The sequence below is a fragment of the Zonotrichia leucophrys genome, chromosome 5 (assembly GCF_028769735.1).
Source record: "Zonotrichia leucophrys gambelii isolate GWCS_2022_RI chromosome 5, RI_Zleu_2.0, whole genome shotgun sequence".
Classification (NCBI taxonomy): Eukaryota; Metazoa; Chordata; class Aves; order Passeriformes; family Passerellidae; genus Zonotrichia; species Zonotrichia leucophrys.
The window spans coordinates 4,950,875-4,963,498 of record NC_088175.1 but is presented as its reverse complement, the minus strand read 5'-3'; the positions used below and the strand labels follow the sequence as shown (position 1 = coordinate 4,963,498).

At 42.0% G+C, this 12,624-nt stretch overlaps 1 protein-coding gene across 6 annotated transcripts in view; it reads left to right on the top strand.

Moving 5' to 3' along the window:
* Positions 1–470: 470 nt before the first annotated feature.
* Positions 471–12,624, top strand: part of KLC1 (kinesin light chain 1) — a 45,351-nt gene continuing 33,197 nt past the window's right edge. For 2 of the 6 annotated variants that reach the window (XM_064713992.1, XM_064713989.1), the window contains exon 1: positions 474–796. The gene's annotated coding sequence lies outside the window, so the exon portion shown is untranslated. Of the gene's footprint in view, positions 797–12,624 lie in introns of all 6 variants that reach the window. The other 4 variants (XM_064713987.1, XM_064713985.1, XM_064713988.1 and 1 more) reach the window with 4 other exon arrangements.

Genomic DNA, 12,624 nt, shown 5'->3' with positions numbered 1-12,624 from the left:
CAGCACTTCCATGTCCTTTTTAAAGGGAAGATTTTCCCAGAGGCATCAAACTGAGATGGGGGCATCAGTTTCACGAGTCCTACAGTCACCATAACCCTGAACTTCTTTCCAGCACAGAAGGTCAAACCAGCGCCAGGAGCATCAGCAGTGGAGCCCCCTTGGAGCGAAGCCGCCCCAGTGTCACCGAGGGCGCCCTGAGGAACCGCGGGGATCCGCTCTCCGCTGGCATCGACTTGAGGCGGACGAGGCGAATCTTAGTAGGGCTCAGCGCGGCCCGCACCGGCAGCCTCGGGGATGCACCTGAGCTCCCTCCGAGCATCCCGCCGGCCGTGCCCGCTCCCGGGCAGGGTGACGCCATGAGGGGGGGCGGTGGGGGAGAAGGGCGCGCGGGCGCTTGTGGGAGAAGGGGGGGCGCCGCCATGTCAGGCGGGGCGGGAGGGAAGGAGGGAGGGGAGCGCGGGGCGGGACAGGGGCGGCGGCCGCAGCCGCAGCAGCAGCAGCCGGGGCGGTGGTGGCGGCTGCCGGCAGCTGTCAGCGCCCGCTCCGCCGGCGCCGACCACCGCGGCCCTGCCAGCGCCTTGCGGGAAGCGCTGGGTCCGCCGTGGTGCTGACTCGCTTCTTTCACGCCTCCCCTCCGTCTCTCCGGTCCTCTCTCCCCCCCAAAAACCCTTTTCCTTCCTCCCTTTCGCCCGCCCATCGCTGACATCCTCCTCCGGCCGCCTCCCCGCCCCGGGCTGCGCGGCCCCCGCCGCCCCAGCGAGCGCTGCGCACATCGCCCGAGCTGCAGCACCGAGCGGTGAGCGGGGGGGGCCGGCGGGCCGGGACCCGGGGCGGGTGTGTTTGGGTGTGGGTGCGTGGGGTGTTCAGCTCCTCTCCCTTCTCATCCGCCGCTGCGCAAACAACAAAAGGCTGCGCGGGCCGCCCGGTCCCCCCGCAGCGCCGCCGCTGACAGCCGGCCCCGTCCTTTGCGCGCCCAGGGCGGGGTGGCTTTTGGGGGAGGCTTTTTTTGGGCGTTTTGTCAGTTGCGCTCGGCTGCGGGCAGGGGTACGTGCCTGGCGATGGGCATCGGCTCGGCTTTGTCCCCGTTTCCTGTGCCGGCTCCCCCCGGTGCTGCGGCGGGCGCCGCCCTGGGAGGGAGCGGGCAGAGAGGGCTGGGGAGGCTCCGGCCTGCGGCTCCGGGCGTGCGGCGCTTTGTCTGCGCTCCCCCGGCGCCGGGGCTGCGCCGTGCCAGGGCGGAACTGCTGCGGGAAGGCGAGGCTAGGACAGGTCTGCTTTGGGCTTTGTACACAGTGACCGGATTTATGCATTGTAGGTCACCTGCCGGGCTCTAGTCCGAGGGGATTCATAGACTTAGGTCTTGCCCGGATTTCTGCACCTCCAGAATAAGGAAAGCGTTGGTTAGAAACAGGTTATTCTAGCAAAAATACATAATTGATTTAATTGATAACTAATTGTATCTTTAGAGCAGAGATTAATTAGAAGGACACTTTAATACCTTACTTATTTTGCTTTGGTCTTTCTGATATTTCTAAGTAACGAGATGCCAGATTTGTAGATCTGCATAGCAGTTGTATGTAATCAGAATAAGGAAACTTCTTGACACTTGATTGAATTCTCTGTTCTAAGCATATTGAAGCACATTTTAATGGCCAAGGTGGTATCACCTAGTGTAATACTCTTGTGTGGCTTTTGAAGGTGGCTAAATCAATGATGGTGCTTTTTTTTTTTCCCTTGTGTTAATGATTTCCATTAGTGGGTATGATGTAAAAGTAATATCAGTACTCAAGATACTCGTCATGAAGTCAGAATACAAACTCAGAAAACAAAACTGGCTAGGAAAAAGCAAAAGTCTGTTTTTATAGTTTGCTTTGAACAGCAAAATTATAAGCCAGTGTCATTCATATAGCATGCTTTCAAGTTTACACATAAAAATACAAGAAACTAAAACGGTTAAAATTCATTTTTAGCTGTGTTATGCTTGACGGAAGGTTTAACAACAATTGCTCTGCAAAGTAATTGTCTCTTTCACTTCCAGTTTTGCATTTGCTCATCACTTAAATAGGAAACTTATGCACAAAGGGTGTGCATTGGAAGCTAAAGAGGAACTGTTGAGGTTTCAGACAGCTTAGCATTTTGATTAAAAAAAAGAAAAGCCCAACAAAACTGAAAGCAACACCTTTTAGAATGCACTGTTGATTTAAAACTCTTTTGGAAAATAGCTTTATTTTAATTGAGTATGAATTCCAGAGCTTCAGCGAAACATGATAGAGGATGTTATAGCCCTAGGATTACAGATACAATTGGAAGTTACACATTCAGCGTTTACTGGCAGCAGAGAGAAAGCTGATCCATCTGGTGAGGCTGAGCAGAAGACCTTGCAAGTCACTTGCGCAATCATTTTTGTGACCACATGGTTTAGGAGGACCTTTTCCATGAAATTAGAACAGCTATGGAGAACTCTTGCAGTTCCATTTAGGTAGACATTTCACATAATGGAGAAGCATATGGGTAAAGGCAGGGAATTTAATTTGTCCATTCCTAAAACTCGCTCACCAATGCAGTATCGCTTCTGCATCACTTTGCAGTTAAAGTTTGGCAACCTTGATGTTTCTGAAGGATGATGATGGAGCTGGACAGTTCCAGTAATCAGAAATTCTAACAGTAATTTGAGCATAGATTCTCTTTACTTGATGCTATATATATAACTAAAAAAGAGTATAAGGTTACCCCCCAAAGGTCCTGTGAAGTAGCTTCATGAATTGTTTGTCAGATTCCTGTGATATGGTTAGCAGTGCCTTATTAATGGAAATGGATTCTTTTAAAAGGTCTGTGTTTGACAACAGAGGAGTCACATACATAATTTGAAATTAAATATGCAGGAGTCAATCTGAATTTTTTTGACATAGAACAAAATACACTGTACAGACATTTAAGGGATATAAGGACAATTGCTGCTTCCTGTGTTTGTGCAGAACTTGCCATGCTCATGTCAGAAACCTCTCACTCATGTGCTGCTCATACAGTACACATATCTCTGTATCTTTATGTGTATGCACACATACCTACATATGTGTATTATTTAATTGGTAATTTGGGGAAATACTGTAGCCTTATATTCAGTTCTGAGTCCATTTAATGCATCTTCTGTTTCTCTTGAAATGTGGGCTTGTGCAGTTACTCTTTCATCTCTTCTTCTGTTTGACTTCTCTGGCAGACGTGCAATTGAATTTACTCTGGGGTTGATAGCGTCTCTCCAGTTGCATAGCTCATGATTATTTTAAAACTCAATTCAGTGTACAAATACTTGTAAAATAAAGTTTTTATAAGAGGAGTAAAAATACAGAAATCTGGGTAAATTCATGAATAAGCAAAGTGTACTCTGTGTACAAAGAAAAGTATATTTGGCGTTGAAGAGCAGGGTTGTAGATAGTGATGGGGACAAGCATGCTAGGTCTAGTTAAATTAACATTTTTTGTAGTCAGTATTCCTCCAGGGTGTTGTTCAGTATGACACAACTGTTGTAAAAATGGACCAATTCCATCATCATGGCAATAAAGTGGGTAGCCACAGGCTTTCTCTTAATTCAGCCTTCATAATATTTCACGTTTGTAAAGTATTTCTAATTGTTTTACAAGAACACAGTATTTACCTTGACTAAAGTTTAGAAAAACATTTCAATGTTAACTCTGATTTTCCTTCAAGCAAAAGCATGATGAACATAATGTCTAAAATGTATTTGTTGTACCCAAGTACCAGCCAGAGACACCTTGTTCACTCTAAAAAGATTCCTTTGTGACTTCAAAATAGAGCTGGTTGTAGCAGTTACCCTGAGTCAGAGTCAGCTTCAGGTGTTCTTGAGGTAATAAAGTCTTCCCAGTGTTTGATTTAGTGAAACATTTTCCTTTCTGAGAGTAGGATGTAGAAGGAAATGTGGTTCCATTGAAAAATTACTAAATAAATGCCTGACCAGAGAAAGGTGCCCTTTCTGTGACTTGGATTTGCTGAGATATTTGTTGTCGTCATCTTCCGGGATTTAAATTGGGCACTTCATTGTGAGGATTAGAGCCAGAATTGCAGATGCTTTCAGTGATACTGGAATTACTTCCAGAGGATTCTGTAAGTGTTTTATAGTCATCAGGCATGAGATGACACTATACATGGGGCTTTTTGTGCTAGACAATTCACATACTTAATAATAAGAGGCCATGCTGAAAGGGCAAGCATGAGGGCTGAAGGTTGTGTGTATGCTTCTAGTACCCATAATATATTTGGGAATGTGAACAGAGAATGAACACTAAATTAACATTAGAGATGCTAATTTCTTTAAATGTGTAAAGGCAGTCTCTGATAGTTGACAGTTTCTTCAGATTCAGTCAGCTAAGAAAACAGATGCAAGTAATAGTATCTGTGTGTTGATTTAATCACTGTTTGTTTCTTTGAATCCAGCTTATCTCCCAGGAATGCTCTATTTAACTGCAGTAAGAAACAAGCTTTACTCTGGAAGCTGTATTATGGCATTTGGCATGTATGTAGAATTAAAATGAATTTAGTTTTTCAAATGGTTATTGTTGGTCGTGTTTCTTGCTGAAAATGAGTAATATGGGCTCATGCCATCTTATATTTCCAATTGCTTGTTGTCTGCTTAAATGGACGTATTTTGTACATGGTTTCTCAAGATCAAGTCTTCCTTACGAGTGAAAGCAGTAAAATATCTTTTGTGCGTAGACTTAAAAGTGAGCAGTTTCATATCTGGATTATTTTGTAAATAATCCAGATAAACCAAATTCATCATATTTAGATTTTCTTTCTGGGGTTATGTCAGAAACCTAGCTGGTTTTATTAAATTTAAAGTGACTAGAACAAAGGATGACACCAATCTAGTGGGTAGTACTGGCTTCCTTACATATCTGTAGGGTTGGGGTGGTGGCTAATTATATTACATTTACTATGGGATGTACCACATCAAACCATTTCAAAAGTTAACACTGCACTTCTTACTGTTCAGAAGTTCAAGAAATGTCTGACGTAAACCAACTTTTTGATACTACTTAAAAAGTTATATCTACAAGTTAGTCTTCTTAAAGGACAATACATATATTTTTCAGGATTATCAGGTAAATAATTATCTTCATTCTTACCTGTGTTTGTATGTAGTAGTTAAGTAGTTAATGTTAACAAAAAATTAAGAATACTGGCAGTGTGCTATGATTAGAACTTGGGAGCCATTCCTCAGTGCAGAGGATGGTGGTTTAAGCTTTGGAAAAGATTGCAGTAACTGCATTCCTGCACTGTATCCTGAGTTTGTTCCTTCCAGCTGACAGTAGCTGAAAGATTTGCAAACCATGTCATTATAGATTAGGGACTGGCAGGGAGGAGCAGGGTGTGTGTTGGTGTGGTTCTGCTGCTTTCTTTTTGTTTTTCTAAATGGAATATTGTCTTAAGATTAAGTGCTTTTATGAATGTTCCTTTATCAAACAATGTCAGCCTGAATAATGTGGAAAAGCCAGAGTTTCATCTTTCTCTTGTGGCTTGAGCAGCTTCCATTTCAGAGAGGCTGCTGTTACTCTCTCATCCCTCCGGTCTTTGCCATGAGTGGATTTTAGTATATCCCCACCTTTAATGTTTCATTTGTTCATGTGTTAAACTGGCTGTTCCACCCTGCTCTCCCCCAGCTCCCAGTCACATTTAGAGTGTATTTAAAGGGAGGAGGGTTGATGAGAGAAGTGGATTCATCTCTCCCTCACAGTGGCAGAGTGCAGTCAGATTAATCCAGCTAGTGGGATGGTAATATGTGAGGACACAGGGGAGGTTATAGTTCTGAGCTGGGAGGGGCACTACAACCTCCTATAATGTTTCTGTTGACAGAACAGGAATATATAATTGATCTCTAAGGATGTAGATGAAATGTTCTTCCATCTCAGTGCTGGTTTATGTAGTTCCACAGTCCTGCTGCTCGTTCCCTTTTCCTCATTCCATCAACACAGCTGGGGAAATAAGTGTATTTTGGTTGGCCTGAACCTTTTTTCTTTTCTGTCCCCTCACTTCTGACAGTGAAATAATCCAGTAAAAGGCACATACCTTTATTTTGATTTGTTATGGACAGGGATGTGGATGAAGTGTGTGGCTGCATGAGGAGCAGTGCCAGGTTATGATGTGTAGCCACAGTCTTGGTGAGTGAGAGAGTGCTCAGGGTCAGGTGTTTGCAGGAAGCCAGACCAGATGATTCAGTCTCTAAATTCCTCTGGAGATAGAAGGCAATAATGTGTGGGAAAAAAAAAGAATGTGCTGTTGTAGTGATGTAGTGGCCCAATTCAGTATAGTACATTCAGTATAATGAATATTACTGTATTGAAACATGGAGGGGTGCAGAAGTCATGCTGATGATTGGCAGTGTGTTAACTAACATGATAGTGACCTGGAGGTCTTACTAGAGCTGTGAGGGAATGAATCCCCAGAAAGACATGTTAATTTTGAGGAATGTTGTATTTTGGGAAGATGAGATGTGTGAACCTGAGGACTATGGCTGTGGTAAGGCAGAGTTGTGTTTAACACAGAGGATGTAATAAAACTGCTTAATAAGATTCTGGTCTGGGAGCATTGTGGAACAGATGACACTGGTCCTTGCTAGGCACTCCAAGGGCTTAAGAAATCATACAGAGATGAGATGTAATGTTTTCTTATGGTACTTACAGGTGTTATTGCCAGGTGTCCTAATTTTTAAAGAATTTGTTATCCATACTATACCTTTTGAAAAAGACGAGAGGCACCACAGGGTGACTTTGTCTCAGAGTCTCAGTAATTTGCTGTTACTTAAATACATCTTTCCATTGTTCAGAAAACAGATAAAGGCAGATTAATGAATCAATTACTTTGCTTTTAACTACTTTTTATTCAATTAGTATCAATTTCTCTCCCTGGAGTTTTAAGAAAAAAAATCATGTTCTGCATGTTGATTCTAGCCTGCACTTAAAATACTGCTGTTGGAATACATTGTTTAATTAAAGAAAAATATCTTGGGTTTAGAATTAGTGCTGAATGCAGGTGGAGAGCAAAGATGCACAGCCCATTTTGGAAGGGGTTTGAATTACAGTGACTTCTTGTACTTTGTGTGGCCATTGAATCTTCATCCACATCCATTTGTTAGGATAACAAATAGCTTGAAACTTTGCTTGCTGACTTCTGTTTTTTCTTTTCCTTTTTTGCATTGCAGCCTGTAGTGTGGCTGCACGTGGAGCAGTGCTTGCAGGCACCTGATACAGTGCTTTTAATGGTGTGCTTGTTTTAGGGGCCACCGTTCTGCCATCCTCGGGAGGGGGTGCTTTCAAAACAGATTATCCAAGTGAGATGGTTTAAAAAACAATATTCAAATGAAACTTTCAGCTTCTGTGTTTATTTTCCAGTTAGTGTGCTCTTGTTCTGTGTCAGTCCACCAGAAGAGCAGTGTCCTGCAGCAGGGTGGGGGGAGCTGTCATGTGAGTGGTGTGACCACAGAGAGGATTTCAGAGTCCCAAAGGGACACTCTGTGCCCAGCACTAGCTAAGGTAAGTCAGGAATGTGAAAGATCACTAGAGAAGGGGTTGGAACTATGGTTTGGTCCTCAGGTGTGAGTGCACAGACTGCTAAGGTGCCTTTGTGAAGTGTTGGGTGAGGGCCTGCTCTATTGCTCAGCAGCTCCTGACCCAGGAGAGTTCAGAACATCAGAATAACGTCTCCAGATTATGGAGTATTTCACAAGGAAATAATTTCCAACCTTACAGCTAAGTCAGCTTTCTGCACTCGTAGGTAAGAATCAGTGAGTGATATGCAGTTGTTTTTCTGTTTGCTGTCCTTTCTATGAACTTAAATATGTAAGCTATAAAAAAAATTATTCTCATAACTGGTAGTTGCCATTGAAAGTATTGATTTTAATGTAATATTGAGTGGGTTAGCATTGATTCTCTATCAATACTAAGGGTTAGGCCTGAACAGTTTGATTGTGAAACTTTTTCTGCGGCCTTTTTAGTGGATTTGCATTTCTTTTTTTAATTATTGAAGGATAAGCAGGAGGAAGATACTTTCCCTAAAGCTTGAAGAGACAGTGCATGGTTTTGCATCTTAATGTAAACTATAAAATAGCTTCAAAATCTAATGTAAGGATTTGGTAAACCTAAAGGCTGCTGTGTGCTGAAGCACTGTTAGTGGATGTTCCTTTTATGCCAGCAGAAGAAATTACTTTTTTTTCTTGTTTCAGTCCAAATAATCCTTTTCTTCAGTGTCATCAAGCATGTAAGAGCATTGTAGTCAGTACCCACAGCAAATTGTCAGCAGAGCTTCCCACATGGATGCAGTGATATGAGGCAAGCTGTGGCCTTCTCTGCCCTTCCTGAATGCATTTTCCAGATCTTTATGGGTATGCTATAAAAAGTAGATTTGGTTAAGATAATAGAATTGATGTTAGCAAGTGGAAGCTGATAGCATTTCTAATGTATTCTGGAAGACTGATTTGATGGGAACATTCCTGTGCTTCTACTTAAGTGCTGTTTAGAGATTAGATAAATAGATAACATAAATGGATGCTTGCTTTGATTAGTCAATAAAGCAGGTTTTGTCCAAAAATAACAATGCAAAATGAAAGAGCTAGAGTTAAGCTGAAAAAATGTTTTGTCTACACTAATGAAAGCTTCAAATTGCAAGACAGGTAGCTTTGGATGTTGCTGTATTTCCTCTTGTGCTATGTGCCCTAACTGTATTCCAGTCTCAAAGTCTCTCACACCAGCAAGAACCAGCCTTATCAAAACATTTATCAAAATTCACTGAAGACCTGTTTGCACAAGGTGGCCAGTCCATGAAGAGCCAAGTGCTATTTTCACACAAAAATCAATGCAGGTTCTTGGAATATTGAGGGGAAAAACTGTGTAATTTGATAAGTGATGATGGATCTGTTACTCAGACTTTCTTGACAGTATTTATTTTAAAATACAGTCAAAATTTCCTTTCAATCCACTTAAAATAGATAATGTATGAAGCATGTCCTTGTAACTACAAAATACTAAACTATAATACAATTTTTGAACAATTAGCCTAGATTTCTCTTGATAGATCTTTGATTCTTGTGACAAGACTTTTTAATAATTAAAGGTAATTATAACTACTCTTTAAGTTGTTACACCTCTGCCTTCTGATACATTTAAGTAAGTTTATTCTGTCTTTATGTAACTGCTCTTGATACAGTCATGACCTTTTTGTTAAAGTGATCCAGTGAGGTGGGCTTTGTTTTCATCTCTCACAGGAGAAGGCAAATCTCCTGTGACCTAAACTGGTATGTTGTGTCAGTGTTTTAGGGAGGGAAAAAGCTCTCCTTTCTCAACATCCATTGGTGGCTGCTTGAAAGTGTTTTATTAGTGCTCACAGAAGCTGAGGAAGTGCTGGCTTTGCAGGAGACCAAGAGACGCTGCTTCTGTTGGCACAACAGTGGTACAGGAGGGAGACAACTCCCTTGCTCCAAGGGGTAGGAGGCTTGGAGGTTTGCAGTCTGCCTGCCTTCAGATATTCCATGGACAGAACTAAAATTAAAAAAAAATCAGTTAGGTTTTGCCCAACACTACCAAACAGCAGAAGAGGATTGTATGCAGTTTTATTATTCTGGAAAAGAATGGAGTTTGGATCTTGCCACAGGGCTGCTTCAGATTTTGAGTAAGGAAGTTATGTACCACCAGCATGTAACAGATGATAGCAGCCTTGATTAACAAAGAGTTTATAAGCTGTACCTTGTTGAGAGTCTGGCTTTTGGTGCAGCTCCTCTGGACTCCTGACTCTGGCTCTGTGGAACTGCCTTAGACACACACCTGTCAGATTGCTTTTGCACTTGTTTCAGCTTTGACAAAGAGCAGTCTTTGGTGTGATACCAAATGCATAGAAGGGTCTTAATATCCATCTTAGTTTGATTTGAAATCTGAGATATTGGAAGGGCTTAGGTATGTGTACAGAGAATTAATTTTTCTCTTACATGCTTATAATACATCCAGACCAATTGTGGTATCTAACACTTCTCAGAGAATCTGTGGTGATTTTAAGATATGTTGCTAGTCTGTGTGTCAATCACTGTATTTTTAGGCCTTTGGAAGGTAAAATGCAGTTGATGAGATGTGCAAAAAAGAGGATACTTTCCCTTGATTCCTTCCACAGAAATAATTGGAATGAGTATAATAATGTGTAAGGGGCAGTCATATCATCTGAGGGTCTCTGTCTGCTGCAGTATGTGAACAGGAAAGGCAATATGGGATTTGGCCTGCAGCATTATGGAATTCCAGATATATTTGAGTCTAAAAGAGATTTTGGAATTAGATGGGCAGGTCATCTGGATTGTCTGCAGTTAAAAGGATACAGATTTGCTGTATCATGATAATTGAAATGCCAGCTAGTAGCCAGTGTTTATTCAGTGCAGCATGGCCAAGGGATTGACACCATAATCTTTTCTTTAAGAGGGAGAATAATCCGTGTAGTTAAAGAAAGCTTTTGTGTCACTGAATACTTTTACACTGTATACAGATTTTTAACTCAGTTAACTATTTCAGCAGGAAGTAATAAATTTCATTAAAATAGTTTGCTTGCTACAGAATAAAGAAGGCTGAGGGCTGAAATAACTCTCAAGGCATTTTTACCAGCTGTCTTTGAAACGTGCAAAAGTATTTTTTTCAAAACAGTGTTGAATTTGCTACCTTTAAGAATCCAGGTATGTTTGCTAAGAAAGAGTTCATTTGTGTTGAAGTAGCATGCTACAGAAATCTAAATCAAAGGACGCTGCAGCAGGGCAAATCTTCTAGCTTGTACTTTCTCAGCAGTGCAAATCATCTTAGCTTGTGCTTTCTCAAAGAGAATTGTCAGCTTCACCCTTGGTAAGGGTTTTATAGGAGCTATTTTTGCTATCATCTCTTTTTTTTAGCAATATGGTTTGTTAGTCTGAGTTTCTCTGTAATAATTTTTTCATTTTAGAAGAATCTGAAGATTTCCCCTGAAAGGTATGATTTGTAATTTTTTTAATAGCAGGCCCCAACATTAAAACATTCCAAGATTATTTATCAAGGTAGATGTACAGTGGCTGTGTTCTTCAGCTAAACAAGCACATAATCCTCTTCACTTAAACATAGTTTAATGCAGTGCATGGGCTTTGGTAGCCATTGAGGTTTTCTAGAGCTTGCAGTGTTTTTCAGAGGTGGAGCTGCTGTGCTGCAGGGGTAGAACGTGAGACCACCACAGCCTCTTCCCACTGCTGCCATGTGGAGAGTGAGCTGCTCCTGGCAGTCGTGAGAGAAAAGCAGCAGCCTTGTTGGAGATGTGGGGATTTCTACCAGTATTCCAGGGGGTTTTGTTTTACTCCTTTTAGTCAATCTGTCCTTTGCTTATTATTAGTGTCCTGTGCATTTCTTCAGAAACCTCTGGGCTTGCCTTTAGAAATGCCAAAACTTTGCAAAGATTGAGTGTTTGTCCAGTTTACTTACCAACACAGACATTTTGTGATGTTAAAGCTGTAGGTCAAATTCCAGATGTGATTCTGAGCTTTTCTTGGGATATGTGCCCTTGACATTAAGGAACTACAAATGTCCTTTTTACAGGACATTTATTTACCTAGCATAGCTTCACTTTAAACCAGGTGGTAGGGCAGACTTCTGCATTCAGGGCTAGCTCTGAATTGAAGGCTGGCAGAGGAGCACAGTAACATTTTTTTTTTCAAATTCAGATGCTTACTAGCTGGTAATTGGTAGAAAAAGTGACTCCCTTAGGGGAAGGGGGAGTTTCTCTGTAGCTCAATAGTGGTTGCTCGGTTGTGTGCAACTCCATCCTCTTACCTGCTTCTGGTCAGTGATTTACAGCCTCCAGAATGTGCTGCTGATTGTCCTCACCGAGTTATTTTAAGGCAGCCGGTGTACCTGTGTGTTAAATGCTGAAGGTGCTTTCTGAGCTCACGCATTTGGAAAGCCGGGGCAGAGCAGAAGTGCAGCAGTGTTCTGTTTATAGAACTGGGTCAGCCTTAAGGCTGACCTCCACCAGGACACTGTTTGCAGGTGCAGTTCCAGATTTTCTATTTTATGCAGATTCAAATATAGATGATGGGAAGAGTGATGACTAGCACTGGCAGGGAAGCTGCAGTCCTGAATATGTCAAGAGGGAAAAGCTCCTTTCCTCTGGGAGTTTAGGGATCATGTAATGGAACAAAATTCCTGACTATAAGGGATCATTTTAAGTAAAAGGAAGGCAAATCAGACAAAAAAGGAAAGATTATAAATATTTCTTATGGGAATATGACTTGTGACAGCAGAAATAGTCTCACAGGTAAAGAGAAATGTAACATCTTAAATTTGAAAAAAACAACAGATAATCATTGTTCTTTCAGACTTGGAGATTCTGACTGAAAGCCATAACAGCAATATAGTCCAAACGGAGTGTTTGTTATGTGACTGCTTTTACAAATACCTTTCTGAGCGTATGCAAGGCATCCATGAGTGATTCATCCTTGTCATTGCTGCTGCTGCTGAGCTGCCTGCAGCAGGGGTGCGGCTGATGCGGTGTTTGACACACTGCTCAGTCCTTCCCAAACTGCCTTTCATCTCTTGCCTTTGTTGCTTGGTTTTTGTTCTTGGAACAGCC